The sequence below is a fragment of the Oryctolagus cuniculus genome, chromosome 4 (genome assembly GCF_051225735.1).
Source record: "Oryctolagus cuniculus isolate XC-2025 breed Fujian yellow rabbit chromosome 4, ASM5122573v1, whole genome shotgun sequence".
Lineage (NCBI taxonomy): Eukaryota > Metazoa > Chordata > Mammalia > Lagomorpha > Leporidae > Oryctolagus > Oryctolagus cuniculus.
The window spans coordinates 55,442,797-55,457,490 of NC_142870.1; the positions used below are offsets into that span (position 1 = coordinate 55,442,797).

General features: G+C 42.6%; 1 protein-coding gene and 1 pseudogene across 50 annotated transcripts in view; one reads left to right on the forward strand and one right to left on the reverse strand.

The window, feature by feature from the left end:
• Positions 1 to 14,694, reverse strand: part of ABI3BP (ABI family member 3 binding protein) — a 295,737-nt gene that overhangs the window by 235,870 nt on the left and 45,173 nt on the right. The window lies entirely within an intron of this gene.
• LOC138849446 (cyclic AMP-dependent transcription factor ATF-4 pseudogene) lies at positions 5,951 to 6,997 on the forward strand (annotated as a pseudogene).

Here is a 14,694-nt window from a genome sequence, read left to right on the forward strand (position 1 = left end):
CATTTTCACGAGAGAGATTTTCTATCTTGTCCATTAAGGATTTCTGTAGTTCAAGAATTTGTTTTTGAGAACTTCTTAATGTTCTTATCAATTTTTTGAGATCTGTTTCTTGCATTTCTTCTATGTCATCATCCTCATAATCTTGAATTGGGGTGTCTTTTTCATTTGAGGGCTTCATGGTGACTTCCTTGTTTTTATTACCTTGGTTTTTGCGTTTGTTATTTGGCATATTGGAGATATTTGGTTTCTTCACTGTGGTGCTTTTTCTTGTTATACTATGACTCTAGATTAAGTGGACTATCTGTTTTTGATGGAGCCTTAGGGCTTGAGATGGGTGTGGCCTGAGAGCTCTGTTTGGTGTGCCAAAGGTGACACTCCCAGGTTAGGCGTGGTAAACCTCTCTCTCTCTCTCTCTCTCTCTCTTTTTTTTTTGATTCAACAGGGAAGTTATTCTGCACAGCTGAACAAAGTTGGAGGTAGTTAGCAGGCAAATGATATACCCACAGGAGCCAGAGATCAGAAGCTCTTTCCCAAGGACCACACAGGGAATCTGTTCGGCCCTTAGAGTGCGCTCAAATTCTCCTTCAGTCTCCCACTGGGTTGCCAAAGTTACGGAATTGTAGCGTCTCTGGAGAGTGCTCACGTGAATTCCGTGAGTTCTCTCCCCCACCGTCTCTTTTTTCACAGTCTCAGTTCAGTAGCACCATAAATTTACTAAGTCCTAATCTCCTGTTAATTCGCCCCACCCAGAGTCAGGTTTTACTGCTAGGCTCAGGGCCGGTGCAGACCTGAGGTCGCTCTGCTTATGACGTATGTCCAAGATGGCGCCTGCTCTTTGTCTTGCTCGCCCTTGAGAGGTGAGCGGAGAGAGAGAAACCCGTGTCCATACCAGTCACCTTTTTTTTTTTTTTTTTCCCTCTCTCTCTCTTCCAGTTAGCTTGGTGAAGTCCCCCCCGCCCCGGGGGTCGTTCCCTCTAGTCTCCTCTCTCCGCTTGCCTGCCGGTGTCTCGGGTTATTGAGGTTCGGCTCACCTCGCGTTCCAGCGCTGGTGTGTTGAGTCTGCCCTATAATATAAACTTTCAAATAGTCACAGAACTATACTACTAGAGTAGTATTACTATTGTTATCAATTTATTTGACAAAGATTTCAAAACAAAGTTGACAAAACTACTTGCAGCAAAACTGATCTACATCTAACTTTAACTTGGTATACAATACAATGGAATATGCTGTTTCATTTATTAATATGTATATATGTTATTTAGATTCTTCAAATTTAAAAATCAGAAAAAAATGAAAAATAGGCAATAGCAATTTTATAACTAACAATTATTTTTAGGAAGAGGCTCTTGCATTGGGTATATAAAGACAAAAACATCTCAACTTTTTTTTTTATTTGAGAAGCAGATAGACAGAAATAGGGAGGGAGAGGGATAAGGGGTGGTGAGAGAGAGGGTCCTCCCTATTCTCAGATTCACTCTCCAAATGCCCACAACAGAAAGGACTGGGCCAGACAAAAATCCAGGTATCCTACTCAGTGTCAGGAATCAAATACTGAGCCATCACCTGCTGCCCCCAGGGTGTGTGTCAGTAGGAAGTTGGAATCAGAAGCAGGGCTGTGACTCAAACAGGTTAGAGGGTATAGGCCTCCCAAGTGGCATCTTAACCACCACACCAAATGCCCATTCCCAAGTCTTGGCCTTGAATTGTTGGCCTCTTCTCTGTGCAGTGTAGCTACATTTTCTATGCTAGCTTTCCTTCTTTTTAAAGTAAAATCCCACTTAGCTACCCTAGCTGCTTACTCGGTCTGGTTTTTATCTTCTTTGTCTCTTTCCATTTCCAACTTCTAAAACATCATCCTACATCCTTCTGATGTGAATTTTGATCTTCTTCGCTCCTCAAGTATACTTCTTCAACCCCCACCCTCACCCCCATGTAGGATGACTTCATAGCCTTTTGGGGGAAATACATCACTGGACTTCCAACTCTGGGCTGCTGGGTCTTCTGTGCCTGCACAATATACATGGGTTTGGCCTGAAAACTCAGCCACCCTCCCCCTTTCTATAATCATCAAACTCATCACCTTTCCAATTCACCCTTCTCAGTGCTACTTTGTGGCCTTTTCTCCCTCCATCCTTAGGGTGGACCACAATGGTAGATGACTCCATAGTGTTCGCAGAATACAAGTCATACCAAGGCTGGGCCCATACATGGGAAAGGAAATGGACTATCATAAAACAGTGTTGTTGGCACAGGCTAAAGAGTGTGTGTGCAAGGATGTTTAAGGAGTCCTCAAAAAGGTCAGGAACATTGTGTATTATAAAAAAAGCAAAGATTTTGAAATGTTTTTTGCATAAAAGTAAACTTGTCTTATAGTTCCACATTTCTACAACTTTTTGAAATTGCAAAAGGAGTTAGAAAAAGCGAACAGGCCAATTTTATTCAAGTGGAAGGAGCGCGTTCATGGATACTTTGGACCTCAGAATTGGAAAGGACTAAAAAATGTTTCTGTTCTCTCTCTCTTTCTCCATGACACTGGGCAGACTGGGGGTTAGCACTTGGACTGAACTGCATATCTTTCTCCCTCCTAAACACCAGAAACAGGGATCTTAGGCACTACATTTCTGATGTTCATCAGAACATGCTCCTCTCAAACACGGCATTTGTGAAATATACATAAGAATTTATCTTTCAGCAATAATTCGGTGACCAGCTGAAAGATCGACTGTTATTTGGTAATGTGGCAATAATAACCTCAAAGTTGGAACCAGTAACACAAACAGGAAGTATTAACTTTGGTTCAAAAATGCAACCATTCTGATTTTTTTTTTTTTTTTGGCAAAATTCTAAAAAGGATGAAGAGGGCTGGGAATCACGAAATTTTGGAAATGCCCTTTGGATAGGATTTCACTGGCTAGCCATTTGTCACGGAATCTGTTCTAATCAATTTAAGGATTATTTTTGCTAATGTGGTTTTCCTAAATTCCTCTCTTTTCATTTATTTTTAGAAAGGCAATTTGCTTAGCAGCCTCTCCTCACTTAGTATCTCCTTTCTCTGTCCTTCACTGTTATAATCCATCTACATAAGTGATGTAGCAATAAACTACTATGTTAAGGAATCACAGGGGCTTTACAAAAATTCAGCCACTCCAAAAACATGCGGTGTGAGACACAAAAACAAGATCCAAACAGTTCCATTGGTTTTATATCACACATTATCTGTGTAATATTAGCACAACAATTGTATTTTTGGGTGGTAAGAGATTAATTAGTCCATCTGCATGAGCACTCATGGGGTAGTGAACCCTTTCCCTCCACAGTTCTGGGACTGAGTTGAAGAACCAGACAAATTATGTAAACATGTAAACCCACAAGACACAAAGTACTCACGGAAAATGCCTATTAGCAGTTCTCATTATTGTCAGAAACAGCATAATTCCACCAAGCCCAGGGCAAAAGTAAATATGCTTATCATTCTTTTCATTTTTAACTTTTTTTTTTAACAGAATCATAAAGTCACCTGGCGATGCACTGGACAGGGAAACTAAGAGATATCTCCTCTCATAAAATCAGCATAGGGTCTTCATAATCACGTTGAGAGCCATTGGCCCTGTGTCATCAGGCAAAACTGGTAGACTTGACACCAAGAATCCCACTTGCATATTTCTCCCATGGGATTTGCTGTCTGCCCCAGGAAACAACAGATTTGGCCTGAGGAGGAAACACAGCCCTGTCCCTGACAGAGGTTGAAGAATCACACACAATACATGTTAGATAAGTGTCACATTATCATCATCAGGGCAGGGCACAGGGCTGGTCCTCAAAGTTCCCTTTCCTTGAACAAGGGTGGCTTCTAAAAAGCAGATGAACTTTATTGTCATGAATGACTGTGCTGATCTAGTTTCCCTTTGCCACAAGTTCATCGTGTGACTTCTTCCCCCTTGTAAATGATACTGGAAAGTTTCCATATATTTGGTCATTGTATTGGCAACCACATTAAATATTTGACCTATTTGTTTCTCCATGGGATTTTAACTTTTTCTCCTCTTGTATTCTCCATTATTTTGATAATATGTTCATATTTCTCATCTTAAAGATCTCTTTTAATTAAAATTAAATAATAACAAGAATGGTTTTAATAACACATTATACATGGAATCTTTTCCATCTACTGACAAATCTCTAAGTGCTTTCCCTCAGCATCTTTATACAAGCACAATCTCTTATATTGGTTGAATATCTAGAACATGTGAAGTTCTCCTCTATGAAACAGAACAAAACAGTGAACAGAATAAGTAAAAAGCCACACTTTTTTTTTTTTTTTTTGATAGGCAGAGTGGACAGTGAGAGAGAGAGACAGAGAGAGAAAGGTCTTCCTTTGCCGTTGGTTCACCCTCCAATGGCCGCCACTGCAGCCGGCGCACCGCGCTGATCCGATGGCAGGAGCCAGGATCCAGGTGCTTTTCCTGGTCTCCCATGGGGTGCAGGGCCCAAGCACCTGGGCCATCCTCCACTGCACTCCCTGGCCATAGCAGAGAGCTGGCCTGGAAGAGGGGCAACCGGGACAGAATCCGGCGCCCCGACCGGGACTAGAACCCGGTGTGCCGGCGCTGCAAGGTGGAGGATTAGCCTATTGAGCCATGGCGCCGGCTAAAAAGCCACACTTTCATTGAGTTTAATGTGTAGAAAGAAGAGATGACAAAGACATAGTAAGTAAGACATACAGGATGTTAGATGATGCCACTGCTGCTTCTCAATATTTGATTCCTTCTTACTCAGGGCACATGAAAGGAGTATATATCCCCATCTCCTTGATGTTATTCATGACCATGTACCCAATTCTTGCCTATAGGTTGTGCAATGCAGGGGCATGTACCACTTCTAGATCCATGAATTAAAGTGTTAGTGCAAGACCCTCCCTCCAACTCTGTTCTTTCCCTCCTGTGGGGAGGCAACTAACCAGGTTGAACTTGAGAACAGATGGACTACAAAGAACAGAAGCCCTGGTCATAGTCAGCAACCAGAACTGAGGAAGCAGTCTGATTTTGGTATTTTAAGTCATGGAGATTCAGGGGTTTTTACTGAGGCTTAACCTAGCCTCTCCTGACTAGCACAGGTGGAGATAAATCCTGAGGAGGAAAGAAAAGTGAGGAAGCAATTAGGTCAGAATCGGGAGGGCATACAGTCTCAACAAAGGATATGGAGGGCTTGACTCTCAGATAAAGAATTGGGGGAAGGGTGGAAGATAGTCATTCTTTGGGGCAAACACATTCTAGGCTAGAGGGACACCAAGTACAAGGGCTCACAGAAAGGAATGTTCCTGGTTTGTCTACTGTAGGAAGATGAACAAGGGAGAAACGGTAAAAACTAAAGTAAGAGATGACTGGGCCAGGTTGGTAGGGCCTTCTAGTAAATTACTCTGAGATGGCAAGTTATTGAAAGTTTTTGAGTTGAGAAATAATAAGATCTGAGTTTTATTTTAACAGGATTATTCTGGGTTCTCCATTGAGAATATTCTGAAAGGCAAAACTAGAGACTAGTTAGGGAACTACAGGAATAATCCTTGCAGGACAAGCTAGTAGTTTGAATCATGAGGAAAACGAATATAAAAAAAAATAGAGATCCCCAAATTCTGGATAAAATTTGAAAATAGCACTAAAAAGATATGCTCCATTTCTGCTCCAGCCACTCATAGATGTAGAGTCCCTCTGTACCTTCCTTCCTCTCCTCCTACAGGGCCATGGGCACCATGGACTATTAGAAGCAGCAGTGCCAGCAAGAGTTGCCTTTGCTGTAGTGGTAGTAATACCAAGTTAGGCAGCAGCAGCTCCCAGTGGCTTAAGCCATGGTGCCTTTAATGACATCTGGCATCAGCATTGCTTTAACCTTCAAGGATATCTTCTAATTAAGCACATTCCTTGATTCCCCTAGAAACCCCACCAACTTGACCGAGATGAGCTTCCTGAACAGTGAGGTAATGGCGGGAGTCTTGATGTCCTCCTTCAACCAATCAGTTCTGGGGCTTGAAGAAAGCCTGGGTCTCTTAGATGGCTACCTACTGGTGATCAAGTACTTCAAACTTCAGGTGTTCACTGGTGACAATGCACAGACAGGCTTCTCTAAATGGCTGGCTGTGGATGCGTTGGTCAACGATGCAGAAAACAGCAAGAAGATGCCTTCTCTGGACACAGGTTGGATCTTGGAGAAAACTGATCTGAAATAGTTTGGCTTTGATGCCTTGTTGGGCACAGATGACCTGGAAACTGCCAGATGAACTTTTTGTCACCTGGATGATTCATGTGATCTCTTTGTCCCCCTAGTCCAGGAGACTAATGAGTGCTCCCTCCCCACCATCTTGAACCCAATTGGCCATCTCACAGAAAGTTTAACAAAAACTGACCAGGTTTCCCCTTCCTATAACCTGTTACTCTTTCTCCAGGGGTTCTGTCCTCCACTCCAGATGATTCCTTTAGTTTAGAGCGAGGTAGTGAAGTGGAAATTTCTGAAGGAGATAGGCAGTCAGCCTCACTTCTTACACGACCATGATTCCTCTATGGGTAAACGGGGAGGATAACTCTTGAGATAAGCACAGGGGCATCTATATAAGCCTGGAGTCCTACCCAGGCTCTCCCCAGCATAGCTCCTCTACCTCCAGGGCCTCTCTGAACAGGAGCCTGCCATCTCCAGCTGTCCCTTAAGCCTTTGTTCATCCCAAACCTTATGACCCTCCCAGAGAGAATATGATGGCAACAAAAGTAAAGGGTGAGAAGCTGGGTAAGAATCTGGAAAGGATGGAACAGAACAAGGCAGCAGCCACCAGGTATTGCCTAAAGAAGAAGGCAGAGTAGGAGCCCTGCTTGGTGAGTGCAAAGAGTTGGAAAGGAAGAATGAAACCCAGAAGGATAAGGCTGATGCCCTGGCCAAGAACATATGGTATCTGAAAAATATAATGGAAGAGGTCTGCAAGGCAAGGGGGAAAAAAGGGTCCCCTAGTTAGGGTAGTCAGGAGTGTGTGTGCTTGGACATAGGAGTCTCATACTGAAGCTGTGTTGTAATAAATTATTTTATAATGAAAGTTAAAAAAATGCTCATGAATCCAATGTGAGATTCATGAGAATTAAGGGTTTCAACCTAAAAAGATGGATTTGTTTTCACCAACCTGGGAAAGACTACAGGAAAAGAAAGTTTGGGGCAGAAGGCATTAGGAGCTTAGTTTTGGACCAGCTAAATCCTGTGTGTCTAATAGAAAGCCAAATAGAGATACTATGTAGGGTGTTGGAGAAAACGGCTCTGAAGTTGAAGGGAGTGTTTAGGCCTGGAGATATAAATTTTCAACTCATTAGTGTTTAGATGGCATTTGAAGTCATGAGACTGGATGAGATCACCAGGAGAGTGAGAGGACACAGAAGAGGGAGAGATCCAAGGACTGAGTCCTGGGACATTAGTGTTTAAGAGGTTGGCAAGATGAGGATGAGTCAGCAAAGGAGACAGAGGAGCGGCTAGTGATAAAGGAGAAAATCCAGACAGTGGGGAAAGTGAAGCCGGGCAAAGTCAAGCTACTTGCCAGGGGAGAATCAAACCCTAACTCTGGACCCTGCCACTCACAGCCAGCTCAGCTCCTGATGTAGGGAAATTGTGCTATGGACTCAGCAGGGCAGCTTATTATTATTTGTGGAATCTCTCATGAAAATAGTGCAATCTAGGGACAATGTAGGTAGTGTTACAAACAATAATATTGACTAAGAAATGAAAAATGAAAAAGAGAGCAAAGAAGATATATTTAGAGGGACAGAGGGCAAGAGTTGGAACAAGTACTTCTTGCAGTCTTACTTCACTAGAGAAAATGAATTTTGAGGAAATACTTAATCAGAGAATCCAGCAGTATGGTATTTTTAGCTATGATAGGTACCCTCGTACATATATTTGTATATTCCATATAAATATACAAATATATTCCATATAAATATACAAATATATATACAAATATATATAAGGAAAACCAAGGAAGAAGTAATGCATACTTATAGTCCCAAAGCAGTAATATGAGTGAGCATTTGGCCTAGTGGTTAATATACCAGTTAAGATTGCCATCTGGGGGTTGGCATTGTGGTGCAGTAGATTAAGCTGCTTCTTGGGACACCCACATCAGAGTATCTGTTCAACTTCCAGTTACTCTGCTTCTGATCCAGCTCCCTGCTAATGTGAATGGGAAGCAGAAGATGACGGTTCAAGTACTTGAGCTTCTACCTACCTCAAGTGCTTGAGACCTGTATGGACTGGGTTCCTAGCTTCAGCCTGTTTTAGTCATTTTGAGTGAACCAGTGGATGCAAGATCTCTGTCCCTCATTGTTGCTCTGATTTTCAAATAAATAAATAACTCTCAAGGAAAACAGTCAATTTAATATTTAACAAGGTGATTATATACTGCACCAGGGTGCCTGGGTTTGGGTCCCAGCTCTACTCCCAGTACCAGCTTCCTGCAAGTTCAGACCCTTGATGGCTCAAGTGATTGGGGTCTGCCACCCATGTAGGTGACCTAGATTGTATTTCTGCCTCCCAGCTTTGACTCTGGCTGGGGGTGATTGCAGGCATTTGGGAAGTGAACCAGATGTAAATCCCCCCCTCCCCTTCTCTCTCTCTCTCATAAACAGTAGGTCTGTAATGCAAAAATGTTCCATAACTTCTTTAAGACATTGAACTTATGATTTTCACTTAAGATGTGAAAGGTTGAAGGGGGCACAACTCCTACTCTTAAAGCTTACAACAACCAACAAAACCAAACCAAATGAAAACCCAAAGCAAACCCTCCCCCCTATCTTCTCCCCCTACCAAACAATCTTCAAATTAGCAACATTTCTGCTTTGGTTTGATTAATAGTTGAGATATCCCCCAAAGACCCATGTCTTGGGAGTTTGGTTCCCCTAGTTTTAACATTAGTGGCTAATGGATTAAGGATGAACTTAATGGATTAAGACTTGATATACTTATGACATCTAGGGGATAGGCCCAGTGGGAAGTCTTTGTGTCATTAAATCCAGGTCTTTATGGCATTAGAGAATAGGTAGTTCTCAATAGAGGATTGGTCATTTAAGCTAAGTTTGGCCTACCTTCCCTTTTTGCTTCCTGGCTTACCATGTGATCTTCCATTGGCACACATTCTGCCATCTGCCATTCACCATCTTCATCAGACACCAGACCAGTGGGATTTCTCAGCCTTGAACTGTGGACCCCAAAACTGCAAGCTGAACTAAACCTTCTTCATTCCTAGGCAGCTCCTCTAAGGCATTTCAGTTAAGGTTATGGAAAGATAACTGATATAGAAACTTAGTACAAGAGAAATGGGGTCATTATTATTAGCCATATCTTAGGATTGATTTCCTGGTAAAAGCTGGGAGAGAAATGTGAATGGTAAAGGCCATTTTTATTATAAAAGAACCTGGCTTCTTGTTTCCATGTCCTAAAACTTTGTGGGAACCTGAACTCAAAGTAGTAGACTGGTTTATTTGATGCAGATTTCAAGAATTTGGGCTGTTTATTGGGAATTATTGGCTGCTGCTAGTTAGTTTTACAGTGAAAATCACTACTAAAAAGCAGCCAGCAGAAAAAGTTGGAAAATTCACAGCCTGACCACAAGGAGAGAAGAAAGTTGTGTTCTGGACAGAGTCCAATGTAGAACCATTTGCTGAAGAGATTGGCTCAGATAAAAGAGAGCCATGTGTTAATGGGAAAGAGAATAGGAGAAATATTCCACCAGCATTTCAGAGATCTTCAAAGCAGCCACTCCCATTCCAGACCAACAAGAAACTGAGAAGTGCAAGTTTGTTTAAAGAATCCTTTAGGGAAGAGTCTTTTTAGGAAAGGCTCCTGGGGCATCTTGCTTTCCCAGAAACAGCTCCAGATTTCAGCTTGCTGGCAAAGAGCTTTAATTCTACTGTAGCCAATGTGCAAATAGGTATGGCTCCTTCTGTAAGCACACCTTGCTGTTCTCCATTTGACTCTGGTTTTAAAGGTATACAGAACACAAGAGTTGTGGAGTGTGGCAGCTTCCACTGAGATTTCCAGAGTTGGAACCCCTGCATAGTGTGATGTGTAGTGATGCTATGAGAGTGGAGCTGCAGAGGAGAGTCCAAAAATGTAAAGGTGCCAGTGGCATGAGACACTGGCCAACAAAAGCAGTGTGCCAGACATGCTGGAGAAACCACAGAGAGTAATGTGCATTCTCAGAGAGCAGCCAGGTAGGCTGAGATAAACACAGCCATGGTGGCATGGGGGCCTCCATTTTAGATTTCAAAGACTTTCCCAGACAACCTGGGGCCCAAGATGACAGTGGTTGCAGGGGTGGAGCCACTGCAGAGAACACTCATTAGGGCAATGCCAAGTGGAAGTGTGGGGTCCACAGTTGCTGCAGAGAGTTCACATCAAGGACATTCCTATGGAACTGTAGAGATGAGACTCCCACCTGTGAGAAATGAAGCAAGGGCTACAACCAGCAAAGATCTAGGGATGTGGATGTCCAAGTTGTTGGGAGCCTGGCCACCGACACAGTGTGAATTTATTCTTCTGAGCTTCCAGTTAAGAGTCTATACCCACTGACTGCCTTATTTCAGCCTTCTAAGTCCTGGAACGTAAGAACCAGCCAAGGCTCTCAGGCTCTTGACTTGTAGAGTTGTAAGATAATAAATTTCTGCTTTTCAAATGTCTAATTTTGTGGAAATTTGTTATAGAAGCAATAAAAAATTGGTGTCTTTATATCAGGCCATTCAGAGTTATGCCTCATATATAGCAAGATTCAGGAAAGGCAGCCCCATAGTACAAACTAGGTGATAAAAGGAGTACCTGGGGCCAGATTTTAGGCACTGAAAGGCTAAACCCAATGAAATGTATCTTTTCCCAAGTGCCTACCATCACAGCTGGGTTTGCAATTTGGATCACAGAATCAATCTTAAAGAAGGAAGATCACATATATTAAGGGAAGTGGAGTTCACGTTAGGATTGGGTTATCAACACTATTCAAGGGTCTAAGAGGAAAAGAGAAATATTAGCATGAGAAAGATGTGTGGATGCAACAGTTGACAGTACACCAAGGTGAGCATAAAATGGGACAAGAAAGAGAAAACTTACCCTAACTAACAATTAGGAGTACACCAAGTCATGAATCTAGATCCAGATAATATTACCACTATTATGATACAAAAAGCCAAGCTCTTGTGTAAAATTCCATAAGTTTACAAAAAACAAATTCCCACAATTTTCTGTGTAAAACGTTTCCATATAAACCAGCATCAAAATTTCCATCAATAAATCTGCTCCACCTCCAAAATAATTAATTCAAGAATATTAGTATTTAATCACAACTTCATCTCCTTTTGTTAAACTATTCCTGCTGCCATTCTATTGTTGGAAAATAGTCTTTATGAAAAAAAAGAGAAAATAAAATGGACTTCATGGACTTCTTCAAAACTAGTGGCTCCTTCTATGGTCAATAGATTTCAGGGTCCTTTACTGCAATAATATTCTTCTTTTTAGATTTTTTTAATTTATTTGAAAGTCAGAGTTACACACGGAGAGAAGGAGAGTTATACAGAGAGAGAAGGAGAAGTTATACAGGGAAGAGACAGACAGAGAGAGAGGGAGTGAGAGAGAGAGGTCTTCTATCCACTGGTCACTCCCCAGTTGGCTGCAATGGCCGGAGTTGCACCTTTCTGAAGCCAGGATCCAGGAGCTTCTTCTTGGTCTCTCATGTGGATGCAGGGGCCCAAGGACTTGAGCTATCTTCTACTGCTTTCTCAGGCCATAGCAGAGAGCTGGATTAGAAATTGAGCAGCTGGGACCCGAACTGGCACCCATATGGGACACCAGCACTGCGGGTGGCAGCTTTACCTGCTATGCCACAGTGGCAGACTGCAATAATATTCTTGCCAAACCTGAAACATCTAGCCTACCCCTCACTCCCAAATCCCTGCCCCATTTCTACCTTATGGTGATATCTCAATCCTGCCTCCAAGTAGCAAACTGCCTGAGAACATCACACAGCAGAAATAATTGCATCACTGTAAATTCGTAATCAATGATCTCAAGTCAGTCTTCATTACCCATGCCAGTTTATTCTTCCCTTCTCCCCATGACTTTGTTAAACTCCCAGCCCTTTCTTCTCATCTCCCTTGCCTCACTTGGCAGACATTTCTCATGACTATTGAAGTCATTGGACAGGATATCCCTTTAATGCCTGCTTCTAAATCTACAAGCCTGCCTATATCAGCACTCATCCCTTTCAATCTCCTGTGTAATAGCACTTATTTTTCTCTTTGTTCAAAAATAATTCCCCAACCTATATTCTGTCTCTTATCCACTCTTTTTTTAAGGAAAATTAGACTCTTCAATCCATTTATTTCCTTCTCTTTGATACTTAAAACACACACATTTCTCTCATTTTGAAAATGACAGCAAAAAACTTGTCCTCAGCTGACCTCACATTCTCTTCCAGTTCCTGCTCCTTCTCTCTTCTTTTTGGTTGAGAAGCCAAATCTCTGAACACTGTCTTTACTCACTGGTTCTGTTTTCCTTACCTCTTAGCCCACCATGAAATAGCATCTGTGTCAATTACACAAATGGAAAGCTCACTGGAAGGTCAGCAGGGACAGGATTTCACCAGATTATTCTTCGTTTTGAACTGTTGGCAGTACCTGGCACTGTTGACCACACCTTCTTTCTCCAAACATTCTCCTACTTCTGCCTTTCATCTTTTAAAAATCTCTCTGTATGTTCTAGCCCCTCCACCTGGTCATTAAATATTGGAAGCCCTTGGGGCTTATCCTGAAATCTTTATGGTGATTGTGTTCATCTCCACTGATCTATGCATTATAAACTGATGACTTCTACTCCAAATCTTGTCATCAGGTTCTAGCCTCTTCTATATCTATGCAACACTCTTCTCTAAGGTATATCAAAGTCACCTAGGCAACAAACCTAAGATCGATCAAGTCATATTCTTTAGCCCCATCCCTGATATTTTTCCAGTATTCCTTTTTTTAGGGGATGACCATCCCCATAAAGTAATGCTGATAACTAACAACAAATAATACTTATCCTGGGCCAGGAACTGTTTGTTTATCTATATTATAACTTGATGTTGTAAAAAAAAATCCATAAAAAAAAGAAAAAAAGGCCGGCACCGCGGCTCACTAGGCTAATCCTCCGCCTGTGGCACTGGCACACCAGGTTCTAGTCCCAGTCAGGGTGCCGGATTCTGTCCTGGTTGCCCCTCTTCAGTCCAGCTCTCTGCTGTGGCTGGGGAAGGCAGTGGAGTATGGCCCAAGTCCTTGGGCCCTGCACCTGCATGGGAGACCAGGAGAAGCACCTGGCTCCTGGCTTCGGATCAGCGCAGTGCGCTGCCCGCAGCGCGCTGGCCACAGCGCGCAGGCTGCAGCGGCCATTGGAGGGTGAACCAACGGAAAAGGAAGACCTTTCTCTGTGTCTCTCTCTCTCTCACTGTCCACTCTGCCCGTCAAAAAAAAAAAAAAATCCATAACTTGATGGTGTGACTACTAATATCCTAACCATTTCAAAGGTGAGAAAATTCTGGCACAGAGTAGCTAAGTGATCAGCCCAAGATTATACCACTTTAAGTATTGGAGTTAGAATTTTGAAAAATGCAAGATTATGGTATAAATTCTGAACCACTACATTTTTCATGTTCAATGCATGTGTAGGCTAGGATCATAGGATTCACTTCTGATGCTATCTTCTTTTCTCTCCAAATATCAGGTTATCAAATATATATATTTTCAGTTTTTTAATATCTCACAAATTCATTCCTCCTTATTTATCACTACTAAATCACCACTAGTAAGCATTACTCATCCAAATTGTGGCCATTTCTTTCTTCAGCTATGATAATAGACTCCAGGTTGCTGATGGACTTCTTTTAAAAACAGGATTCTGATTCTATCACTTGTATTTAGGACACTTCAAACTTTTTCCAAAAATTTATTGCAGTCGACCTCCCAATGGATGATTTAGCCCCTTCCTTTCTCACTGGCTTCATCTCCCAGCATTCCACTGGCTTGCTGTCCCTGGGTCACAGTGCCCAGCTTTCCTGTCCTCAAGGCAGAGTGGCTGAGCAGAGCCTTTTCCCAAATAGGCTCTGAGCTTCCTCCCACAGGATGCCACTCGGTATGCAGCCTCCACGTTCCTCCCCTTGATATCTACTGCTCCTTCCCTGACACTCCAGCCTGGACTCAGTTTCTCTGTTTTGGCTCTCCTTCATGAAATGCCTGCTTGCCTGCTCACTCTCCCTTCCTTCCTTCCTTCCTTCCTTCCTTCCTTCCTTCCTTCCTTCCTTCCTTCCTTCCTTCCTTCCTTCCTTCTTTCCTGATGCCTGGGCCTAACACACAAGCTCACAGATCTCAATTGTCTAAGCATCAGCCTCTTAAGCTCTGAATCTCCCTGCCTGCCTTTCTTCCTTCCTTCCTTTTGTCGTTTTTTCATTTGCTCTATTTTAATAGAAATAGAGAAAGAACTTGAGTCACTTAAATCATTGCCATTTAAAAAGGATAAGAGTGGACTGCGCCTAGGCTCACTTGGCTAATCCTCCGCCTGCGGCGCCAGCACCCCGGATTCTAGTCCTGGTCGGGGCACCAGATTCTGTCCCGGTTGCTCCTCTTCCAGTCCAGCTCTCTGCTGTGGCCCGGGAGT